This window comes from Cephus cinctus, unplaced genomic scaffold (assembly GCF_000341935.2).
Source record: "Cephus cinctus unplaced genomic scaffold, Ccin1 Ccin1_scaffold0299, whole genome shotgun sequence".
Classification (NCBI taxonomy): Eukaryota; Metazoa; Arthropoda; class Insecta; order Hymenoptera; family Cephidae; genus Cephus; species Cephus cinctus.
Window position 1 is genome coordinate 734,833 of NW_014333002.1, and position 11,117 is coordinate 745,949.

At 43.6% G+C, this 11,117-nt stretch overlaps 1 protein-coding gene across 3 annotated transcripts in view; it reads left to right on the plus strand.

Annotated features, from left to right (window-relative positions):
• Positions 1-11,117, plus strand: part of LOC107266167 (LIM/homeobox protein Lhx9) — a 177,127-nt gene that overhangs the window by 92,824 nt on the left and 73,186 nt on the right. For 2 of the 3 annotated variants that reach the window (XM_025083367.1, XM_025083366.1), the window contains one exon: positions 4,075-4,123. The gene's annotated coding sequence lies outside the window, so the exon portion shown is untranslated. Of the gene's footprint in view, positions 1-4,074; positions 4,124-9,319; positions 10,337-11,117 lie in introns of those variants that run through there. The other variant, XM_025083365.1, reaches the window with a different exon arrangement.

Below are 11,117 nucleotides of genomic sequence, written 5' to 3' on the forward strand. Positions count from 1 at the left end.
GGGGGGGTAAAATAATGAGAAATAGGAAGAGGGTGTGTGTCCACGTACCAAGCATACAATAAATAACGCTATTTGATCTACATAAGGAATCGAGCCTTTAACCTCATTCGACATTTTTTTTACTTAAAAACGAAACTTCTTCATCCTTTCATCTAGCCACTCCTCAACCCCTCTTTTCTATACCAATTCATGTGACGAATGCTCATTAACTAGATCCACTTGTCAGACTCTTACATAACCTCTTGAATCTGCATTCGCCATTTTTCAGGACGCCATTTTTTTTTCAAATTTTATTCCCGCATAATTTATACCTGCTATCCCCTCTTTGAGATTTTGGAAAAAAAGGGTGAGAAGGTCACGCCGAAAACCGAGTCCATATTATCACGTATGTGGTATAGCTGGGACTGTCTGGACTGTCGAGTCCCGCGTACTATTCTTGGGCCCGGTTGGGTCGGTTCATTTGCTTCCGTTTTTATAACGATTCAAGGAAAACGTTCTGACGCTCTTTCTTCGACAGGCTGCTGTCATTCTGGAGTCCAGGGCTGTCCTTTACAGGCGCTACTAGTGGCACCGTATTATATAGTCCAACGGGCACTCGGACGTCCTGCGAATGAACGTGCATATAGTAAACAGAGAATTTCTATAATGACTCACATCATTGTCAGATTTCCAATCGTCCAGCGTCTTTCGTCCTCATCCCGAGAATTCCTTACTGGAATCCAGTACCTCTTTACAGAGGGTGGCTACAAGGTGGTTAACCCACGGGCTCATCCCTTGTGACAGCCCTGACCGGCGGTCCCTTTGTCTCCTCTGTTCCGTCCTCGTGTTTGTAAGTCCAACCTGCGCACAGGCGACGTGGGTAAGCAAGCGCGTACATATTTCTCTTGAATCGAGTCAGTGTAGGTGGTTCGGGCTCAGTGATCTTTATATAAATGATCCTGTCTGCTTGGCGATCAGCCGATCGTCGATCTTTTTTCCCGTTGAGTTTGTTTTTGTACGAAAGCGGATTACTTACTTTTTTGAGGGGGTTGTTGGTTGGTACGATAGGACGGTCGGTGCGGGGAGGGGGGGGGGAGAACAAGAGAGAAGAGACAAACAGAGCAAAAGGAAGATCGTAAAAGAAAGAAAACAGCCGAAGAAGAATCCATAGGCCCCACTTGGCTGCCGCGATCGTAATGCTCCTCTTGAGGCCCAATCTTAAGTAACCGATTGGTTCCTGTTCACTCTTTATGCCATAATGCGCGATCGAGAAAACTCTTCGGCTGAACCCAAGAACAAAATCCCACGACCTTTTTCATCCTACCGCAAGATCGATCTTCAATACCGACTGTATATACTACTGTCTTCGGACGGGATTCCAAAGCTGGACGTAACCGTCGATCAATAAGGCCCCCACGTGTAACGTATATTCAAGGCCCAGAAAACTTTCGCCCGTGACCGTGTCGTCGGCCTAGTTTATTTATCTTTCTAGAAAATTGATGACTTCTGGCTCTTCTACGGCATACCGGGACTCTCCGGGGCCTTATCAGATTCTACCGGCCAGAGAGAATCTAGTCCCGCATCATGGCGGACAGTATGCCCATGTAAAAGATCTCGGTGTTACTGTATCTGTATACTGTATATATACCAGCACGATAGAATGTATAATTAAAAAATATCTCTGAAGACAATACCCAGGATCAAAAAATCAAAAAGTATATATATAAATATCGGGTCGGTCACTTCCAACGGGAAGATCTAATTCAATTAATAACTCCACGTATCTCGACTAATGCCCGTGTCCGGATTAATAACAGGATAACATTGTTAATTTGACTTTGCCTTATACCAAGATACGTAACTACAGGCTACGTGGAAAGTGATACTCTCCAAATCGATCCTACACAATCCTTTACCACTCCTTTTACTACTTGCCAAGTATTCCGAAGGTTCGTGGCTCGCAGCATGCATCATGCATACACGTGAGAGGAGCGTGGGAGAGATCAGCGGTACTTATTTGCACGCAAGTATACTAGCATGAACGTACTGTATAGTTGATATCGAACAGCACAACCGGTGTGCATAGAGATACATATATATATATATATATATATATATATATATATATATATTATCATATGGGGATATATATGCATATATACCAAAAGGAAACGGGGCTATTGAATATGTTGTCTTGCAATAGGAGCACAGTGCTGACATTTAAACTGCAGTCAGGTGCTTTTGATATTAACCAAGTCAGCCATTGAAGTAAGGTTGGTAGTTTTGATTCTATTGTAGTTGGTAATTTTATGTCTGGCTGGACTTAGGAGAATGGAAAGTGCTGGTTATGCTTATTTTTATGATTATAGTGATTTTTAGTTATTTCAATTTTTTGTGTGTTTGTGTATATACATATACGAGAGTTTCGATTCATGTGGCATATATCTCATTCGTCGCGCCCTTTTCTAACCTTCTCTTTTATCTTTTATCTTCATTCTCTTTGCGCGTTATTTCTTCACGCGACTAAAGGCACGGGCCCCTCGTGTTCTTGGTAACCATTTTGTAAGCCGGCAGAAACCAATTAAAACCCATTTATACGCCGGCTAATTCGTGATCACCATTCACGTCAGCTGGGGCCTGAATAGGCCCGGGATGACGTATTAACTCATATTTGTCTCCCCACAATACCCAGCTAAACTCTCTGCCCAGGTGTCCGACATTTTACACTCTTTCATCTCGCGCGCCTGTGTTACCCATACATGGACATATGCGCATGAAATATAAAAAGATGCCCCGACGGACGGGGCAGCGCCTGATATTATAATGGGATAGGGCCCAATCGTATACATAGTTGTATACAAAAAAAAAGGCAGGCCCTTGTGTCGGATAATACTTATACAATCGGTTGATCGCATATATATATATTTTTATATTATAAAAAAAAATTTCGAAAATTTATTATTTATTTTTGAGGTCGTACGAGACTTTAGTGCTTTTGAAAATTTTTATTTTCGTAGTTTTTATACGTACTTGTGACGTCACTGGGTGGGGGGCCTTACTCGAGGTGATCCCAAGCCACAGGGCCGGCCCTGCGCTACAGTTCCACATTCCTCGTTCTCAACGGGTGGCCATTCTTCGGGCAACGTTGTCTCTGTCCGCCATATTAGCCGTGATAGTTCCGTTGTGTGTTTTTGTGATTGATCACGTGACCTCGTCATTCGGTATAATAAGATTGCCTTTAATCTGCCGAGAGATGGAATGGCATTGCGTGCCATTGCCAGGGCCGGACATCACAATGAATTACATGGGTCCCATTTACACGTGTGCAATTAATAATCTAGGACATGTGTATGGACACGTATATTTCTATGTGGGATGAATTTTTTACCGAATATTTAATAGGTACTATTTATATTGACCTTTAGAGGACCGGCAACGGTCACTACAGTGGCGGTAAAAAAAATTTACGATTTTCCGGAACATGCGAGTTATTTATATACGTAAATTTTTAGAGGAAAAAAAGAAACTTTTTTTCATGAAAAATGACCGATTTTTTTAAAATTGAGGTATATCAGTTAGAAATATTTTTTTTTTCTTATTTACCAACTGGTCCATTGGTAATGCCCATTATCGATCATTCCACAGTTTCAGTTTTGCTAAGCGAATTCCCACTAAACGTCCTGATGTAGCCAGCCTTGTTATATCTCGTCGTTTTACATGCTAAAAGTCTGGAAATTATTCGCGATTATTCAAATTCGCAACCCTTGCGCGCGCGAGGCTCGACAGGCGTTCCTGTATGAAAATTGCGAGGATCGCTGTCGAGTGCCGATTCAAATTTATGCAAAAATCTGCCAACGCGAATCTGCGTTCTTATTAATATGGATCAATTTGACTTGGTCCGATCTCTTCGTGACGTCGTCGGCAATTGCATCCTTTCGCTGGTCTGTCTTTAATTTAAAAATTTTTTTTTGTCAATTACGTCACTCGATTTTAACTTTTCATATAGTCCCTTGGAACTGACCCAATTACTCTTTTGAAAATGAGTCACGTATTGATATCTAACATTGTTTTTTTTCTTTTTTTTTTTTCTTACAGAATAAGGATACCACTCTCTATATCGTTCCTTACCAGTCTTCGCACATGGGTAAGTAATCCACAAGTATAAGTCGAACACGTACCCCTACTCTTATGCCGGAGCTCGAACCTGTCCCCACGGAAAAGTACATAGGAAAATCAACGAGGATATCGTTAAGCAGAACCAAATTCTGTATTCCTAGGCAGTAGGGGTTAGTCGGCCTCTGACAATACCGGCCAAATGACGAGCACCTCTACGTATACGTAACTATACCATAGGAAATGCCCCATCTGACCCTATATCAGCGATGGGAATAAACCAACAGACATCCATGACCTGTCGAACAAGCCTGAGAACAAATAAATAAATTTGAAAATTGCAAAATATATTTAATAGGAATTTTTTAATTTTAATCTAAATTGAGTTTGTAGCCTAGAAAAAATTTTGAATTTAAAAAAAAAACGTCGTAAAAAATTTGTTCCCTCTCCATTTAAATTCTTACGTACTCATTCAATAATTAGTATTTCGTACAGGCCTCAGGCGCATAATTATGAAAATCCTTATGCGTAGTTCACAGCCCTCGCCAGGTCGCTGCAGACGTATAGGGAGTTTGCTGCACGCAAATGAAGAATTGTCAGCCAAATACGTAGGAGAGGGTAGCCCATGGAGGTCGAGGTGTATGAATGGAGGGTAATGCCGGGTCCGCACTGATTGTTACTCTCCGTCCTGTAGGAACCTCTCAAGCCCATCAGAATTTTCACGTGCATTTCCGTTCCCCACGTGACTTTCGTTTCGGCTACAAGTACAGAAAACTTACAGTCCATCTTATACGGGAACGGAATCGGGACTGCCTACACGATCGCAGTCTAAGGCACGTTGTGAAAGACATGTGCGTGAGGTCACGTTGCGTCATTTGAAATTGAGGTTGGGTATCATACTTGTGACCATGACTGTACCAGAGTATACCATTCATTAACAGTTTCGAAAAGACTAAATCACCATACAGACAAATTTTTTGTTACGAAGCAGCCAAACGCGAGTATCGAACTGCAGTTTTTATGTAAAAATTTTTGTCAAATTTTTTTTTTTTTTTCAAAAATTTTTCACCCCCTTTATATTTTGAATGGCCACGTGTCCAAAGTTTTCATTGATTATACCGACTAATTCTACACTGCACAGTTATCAAACTATTTTGTATATTTAACGTGTACTGGTATTGTTCGCTATTTTGAATTGTGAAGTGGCCTTTTACCATGTTGAAAACTACCTTCTCTCTTTTGGTATCCCGCATTAATCCCACCCATCCGTTTATTAGAGGGTTTATACGCTGTAAGGAGCGAAATACCAAAGTGGGAACTTTCGTATTGTTCTTATCGTTATTATTCTACCAGAGTACATGTATCGGATTGACGTTGACTGTGCTGGCAATAGTGAAGGGTACAGCTTGAAATCGATAGGGGATGACTGTCTCGTGTCACCGGGAGGATGAAGGAATTTAGGATTTCATGGGGTTAGACGCGGCCTTTTGGATAAAACGAATGAAAATAAACCAAGTCACTAGTACGTAAACCGTCGAATACGCGCACGTATATTTGGTATTGTGCACGGAGTGAAAAGAAAACTACCCTTATTATAACGGGTGTCCCTCGGCATTCTACGCGAAGTGGTGGTGCGGTGCTTTATGGAGAAATGGACGTAAGGGGTGGAGTTACCCCTTGTGCCCGTAAATAATAAAACTGAAAAGGTAAATATAATTACCTACCCGTAACATGATTGTAAGCCGTCGCGAGCGCAACAACAATCACGAAGCTCTTGAAAATGGCGCGCTTTCAAAAGCTCTTTTGCAGAACGGGTCCAGGATTAATATTTCAGTGCTGGGTCCTAAGAACCCAATTTAATCTGCACCGAGATGAAATGGCGAGAGTACGGTAGGAGGAGACAGGAGGGGACTTAACAAGTATAACGCAGGTACTTTTATTTGTTAAGTGAAAGACCAAAATTTTTGGTAATTTTTTGGAGAAATTTTTTTTTCTTCAAAATGATAAAAAAAGGAAATGGAAAAAATTGATTTTTATTTTTTGAGAATATTTTCGAAAATTATTTAGGTATGATCTCGTTAAGTGCCAGTTTATGAAATACACTTCTCAAGGCTTTTTGCGTACGTGATGTAAGGGATGAAATACTATTGGTTGCCGTAGGAGGGGTTGCTCGTAATGTTCAATTTCACGATAACCACCCCTACGTTACGTTTCGAGTGTTCGCATATGCTGGAAAACATATTCCACATACTGCGGGCAGGTAATTGGCCCTCTCGAACGGCTCGTTCGTTCGCCGGGACCTCTTTTCAATGTTCCCATTGGCCAACCTCTTCTTCCACCTTTAACCTTCTTCAGGTTCTTTTTTCGTTTCGTACGAGATGCACCCTTTTTCTCTGCAGCATCTTTATCGTGACCTTTTTCTTACTCTCAGTACCTCCACGCTGTTTGCATCTTATTATTTCTTATATTTAACCCGCCTGTATCTATATACGCATATAAGGGTTGATAGAGAGAATAATTTTAAGGTTAGCTAAAGATCTCGCCCCGACGAATGAATTTAATTATTACTCGTTAGCTATTTGAAATTTTTATCTTGTATGCTATTTCATCCGTTAAGGGATGATTAATAGACGCAGTATTATATTTTACTATTTTGTTGTTGCTCTTGTTAAGTGGTCATTAGTGGATTCCGGAAATTCTTGGTTATCCGTAAGTATATCTGCCGCAAGATTATTGGTACAGATAAACGAGAAGCAAGGAGAAGCCAGAACGTTAAGATACAAGGGTTGCTGGGAGTCTAGAGAAATAAGGGTGAAAAGTGAAAGAGCAGCATATAAAAAGTTCCTTTTCTTCGGCAACACTAAATTCTCAAGCCTGCAAGTCCTCCAGTTCGTAATTTCCGGGGGTTTTACGGGATGCCGTTTCCCGCGGTGCACCGGGTAAACGGTCCATAATTGGGGGTGAATTTCGTAGCAGTCTATACCGCCAGTACCGGTATAAGTAGCATCAATATACATACAGTGTTGGTATTTCAAAATATATAAAAAGACACAAGGTAGTGTATAAGGGATGCTGGAGCAGGGTTTGGCACTTGTTTGCCTTTGGCCTCTCAGTTTCGAATTAGGGATGCTTTTCATTTGGCTGACGGGTGCTCCACCCCTGGTTGGCTCCCGTGGTAGCCAAAGCTTCTTGAAATTCATCCAAGAGAAGCGATTAATGATTTTTTCAGAAAGTAGGTAAATTTGAAATGGTCAAAAGCTCTTAGATTAATTAGCAGACGCGTATACACGTATAGGAAGAAAATTCAAAAAAAAGAATTTCACATGATATTTCTTCCCTTATTTTTGAAAAGACCGATTTTCATTCCTGGCTTCCTTTTCTGTTACCAAGTATATCTATATTCATCTCTCTCGCTCCCAGTAAGAAATCTCATCCTTATTGGATTACAGGAAAACAATCCTAAATCCTTGGCCGCTCGAAATCCTGGCCGATATCCTTAACACCTAGTGACAGGAATGCTGGTCCTTTGCGAGCGGGTTCCTTTTGAAGGTATCCCTTGCAATTATTCGGGACCTGGTAAGCTCGACATGCACCATTGTTTTTCCCGTCTCCCTTCTCCTCAGGACTTTCTCCACTCTTGCCTTGGGCAAGCACCCTTTGTCCTACAGCCCTGACCGCAGTGCAGGTACCGGGGATGGAGTTCCACTTGGCTGTTTTTCCCGGTACGCGGAAGGTAGATTCGAGTCGAGATAAAAGTTTTGACAAGTGTGCTTCCCGCCACGGAGTAGGACCGCTTGGAGAAGATAAGCAGGGAAGAAAAAGAGTAGAGAGAAGAGTAGCAGGATCGGCGAGCATAATGTAGAATAGAAAGGTTGGAGGAGGGACGTAAGAAAACGTAGATAGAAAGAAGGTAGAAAGTATTTGTATACGACGTGGGTAACAAACCGCGTGTATTTTCCTAAAGGAATGACAGCCCTCCGTAGCCCTTGCCAGCTGAACATTATTATATAGGGTGTTGAATATTATTCGGCAAAGTCAAAGAAATTTTCAATTTATCCCGTGAGATTTCCTATTATAAACTGGGATAAGATTATGAGATATTGTAGCAACGATGTAAACAAGCGGTCCATGGACAGCGTAAGGACTGAAGGGACGAGATGAGGATGAACGGTTTTTAAAAGAGATCCAAAAAAAAGGAGAAAAAAAAAGATACGGAAAATCAGCAGGGGGATTACTACGGTACTGTTCGGGATTCTGCTTTTCGAGGACCCGTTCACTTGTCGGGCACGTCGTCGTGGAAGTGCCCGACAAAAGGACCACACTGTTCTAGGCCGCGCTGCGGCCTCGGGACGTCCATTGTTGTCCGTCCCGGAAAAAATAATAATCGCCTCGAGGCGTTTTCACCCGATGAACCGATACCCGGAACAATACGGGGTAGATCGGGCCTTTGGTCGCGCTATTTCGTCATATACACCTTTTTTAATTTCTTTATTATCGCTTCATCCCATAACGAACGTCCTGCAAAGCGCATCCAGGGCTACCCTCGGAATGGGCCTCAGGTACTGTATCCGATTTGAAGTCGGACAGGTTAAAACGCTTCAAAACATTATATAATAGTTATTCCTATCCTACCGTCAATGAAGCACTGTGCAAACGGCTCGGCGAATATCAATTTTCCTTGTATATTATCAACAGAGATCCCGTCGATGTCCCGGAGCAGGTACCATCCCGTCGAAGAAGTAAGACCCGGGGCTCCTCCAGCGATAAGTAACTAACAAGTAAGAGAGGCGGAGCATAATAAAAATAAGTAATTACTTCAAGTAATCCCCACCGCTCCCCCGCGCCCGGCCCCACTCGTTCAATTAACAGAATGCTGTTGTCTTCCCCACCCCGCTGAAGTGTGCTCGGTATTCAGGCGGTTCCCCTACCAGCGATCCGTGGCTTCCCCCCTTTCGCCTCCCCAACCCCTCGCGAAACCCGCGAAATGTTTCACTCGTGGGGCCAGTGGGTGGCCTTGTGGTGGGAGGAAGGGTTGACGGGGGCCCCGCGGTGGAAGGGACGACGCGGGGAGACGTACCGATGCCCCTCCTATACCCACGCCCCACGCGTCTACCTATCGTCCCCACCGCTGCGTCTACTCCTGCTGCCCCTCAAACGCCTCCCCCACCTCACCCGCTCGCTCTCCGTCGTGGTGGGGGTAGCTCCCAGAGCCACACTCGCTCGTCTGCCGTCGTACCGAGCGGTTCTGACGTTATTCTTATCTCTGTCGACGCGCGGCGTGGTGTCGTTCGTCTTACCTGTAGTGGTCGTCACTACTTGGTTCGCGCTATTCACATTAACGAATTATATTGTGCCCGGAAGCATATTTCAGCGAGTAATAACGGTTTACGGTTTACGATGCTTTGCGAGCCATTCTCCGTGTAACGGACTTTTCTGTTTTACTACTGCTTGTCTATCGAGCCGGACCTTCGAGAACGGATATACTCGGGTGTGTTCGTGGGGCTACAGTGAGCACGAGGTATTTCGCGAGTGACATTGAGACGTTTGATTATATGTGGTAAGCGTCCAGCAGCGTGGGATATTGCCTATAGTGATTCCTGCCGGACCTGTTTTCCTTGTTGATAGCGTCTACCTGTCCATCTCTGGTTTCGTGACGAGTCGAGACACGCTGGGATTAAGCGTTCGACGTTGTTATTGAAAAATGTCATGTCCTTGGGACTAGTCGATGAATCTATACTCGGGCAATCGTCTGTCCTTGCTCCTATGAGATTTTATAGATTCTCAAGAAAGTTGACAGTCGTTTCAATCGTGTCTGCCGGACCATCCGGATCGATTCGAGTGTATCTGTCGAATGAACTGTTCGGAGGATAATACGAAGAGAAGGAGAGGAATACCTCGTCGGGAGTTTTGCAGGGGAAAGAGCATTGGGATATCAAGCAGAAAAATTCCTGTCGAGCTCTACGAAGAGATTCCCTTGGGATACAATCCCACGGGATAAACAAGATGCGTGAATGTTTATATGGGAGGAGTCGTATCTAGACTCCGTGATAATTATATGTAAACAGCATCGACTCCATTTATTCAGTGATCATCGTACAGTGTCGTTCGTTAATTACCGGCTCGTTACCGGAGTGCAGACAGTGCTGGTTTTTTTTAGTCTTCTGTTTCTCATTAATCCCGAAACGTCAATAAATATAATCCATAACGAGTGTACACAAGCCTACGTATGACGTCGTGCATCAAGGTGAGTAAACTGCTTCGAGCATACCCGCGGTTTGTGTGATACCAAAAATATGATAAGAATCACCGAGAATAATATACAGTCGATCCAAGGATTATCCAACGTTGCCAGCTGTCTCTACCCTTACTCGAGTAAACGGACAGCCTAAGAGGTCAAAGTGCAAAAGAAATGTCCTCGGGGTTGAAAGCATGCCACGCAGGCGCCCCCATGGCCACGTGCTCGCCGGCTCGTACAACTAGATCCATGAAAATATATTTTTTCCAAAAAAAAAAAATTATATCCTAAATCAGACCCGTAAAATATTTTTGGAATTTCTTCAAACCCTCTGGCCACCAGCCAGACGGCTGTCATCGACTTATTGTTAGTCACGCGTTCCATGCTCTGTTTTATGCTCACTCGGTACGTGTTTCTCTGTTTCTTGCTCTATTTTTTTTTGTTACTTTCCACCCTCCTCCCCCCGTCCGGCTTCCCTTTATTTTTTCTCCTCTCTTCCGCCGTAACGCGTAATTAGCCCTAGAATCCCTATCTCCCCGAGTCCCTCGAAGACGATAGGAGCCATCTCTCGTATCGGTGCCTTCTTATCGTAGTCGCAGGCTTCTTCCTCCTACGTTCATGCACGTTCAACGCCGGCAACCGTCGGCCACACAAAGCGATGATCGATCCTAGCGATATAATCGGCGATCGATCGCGTCCGAATTGCTGATCGAGATTAGTGCTCACTGCCGGCGCCGGCTTCTCTTTGAAAGGCCGAAATTTCATTTAGATTGAACCACCCCTCCTCCTC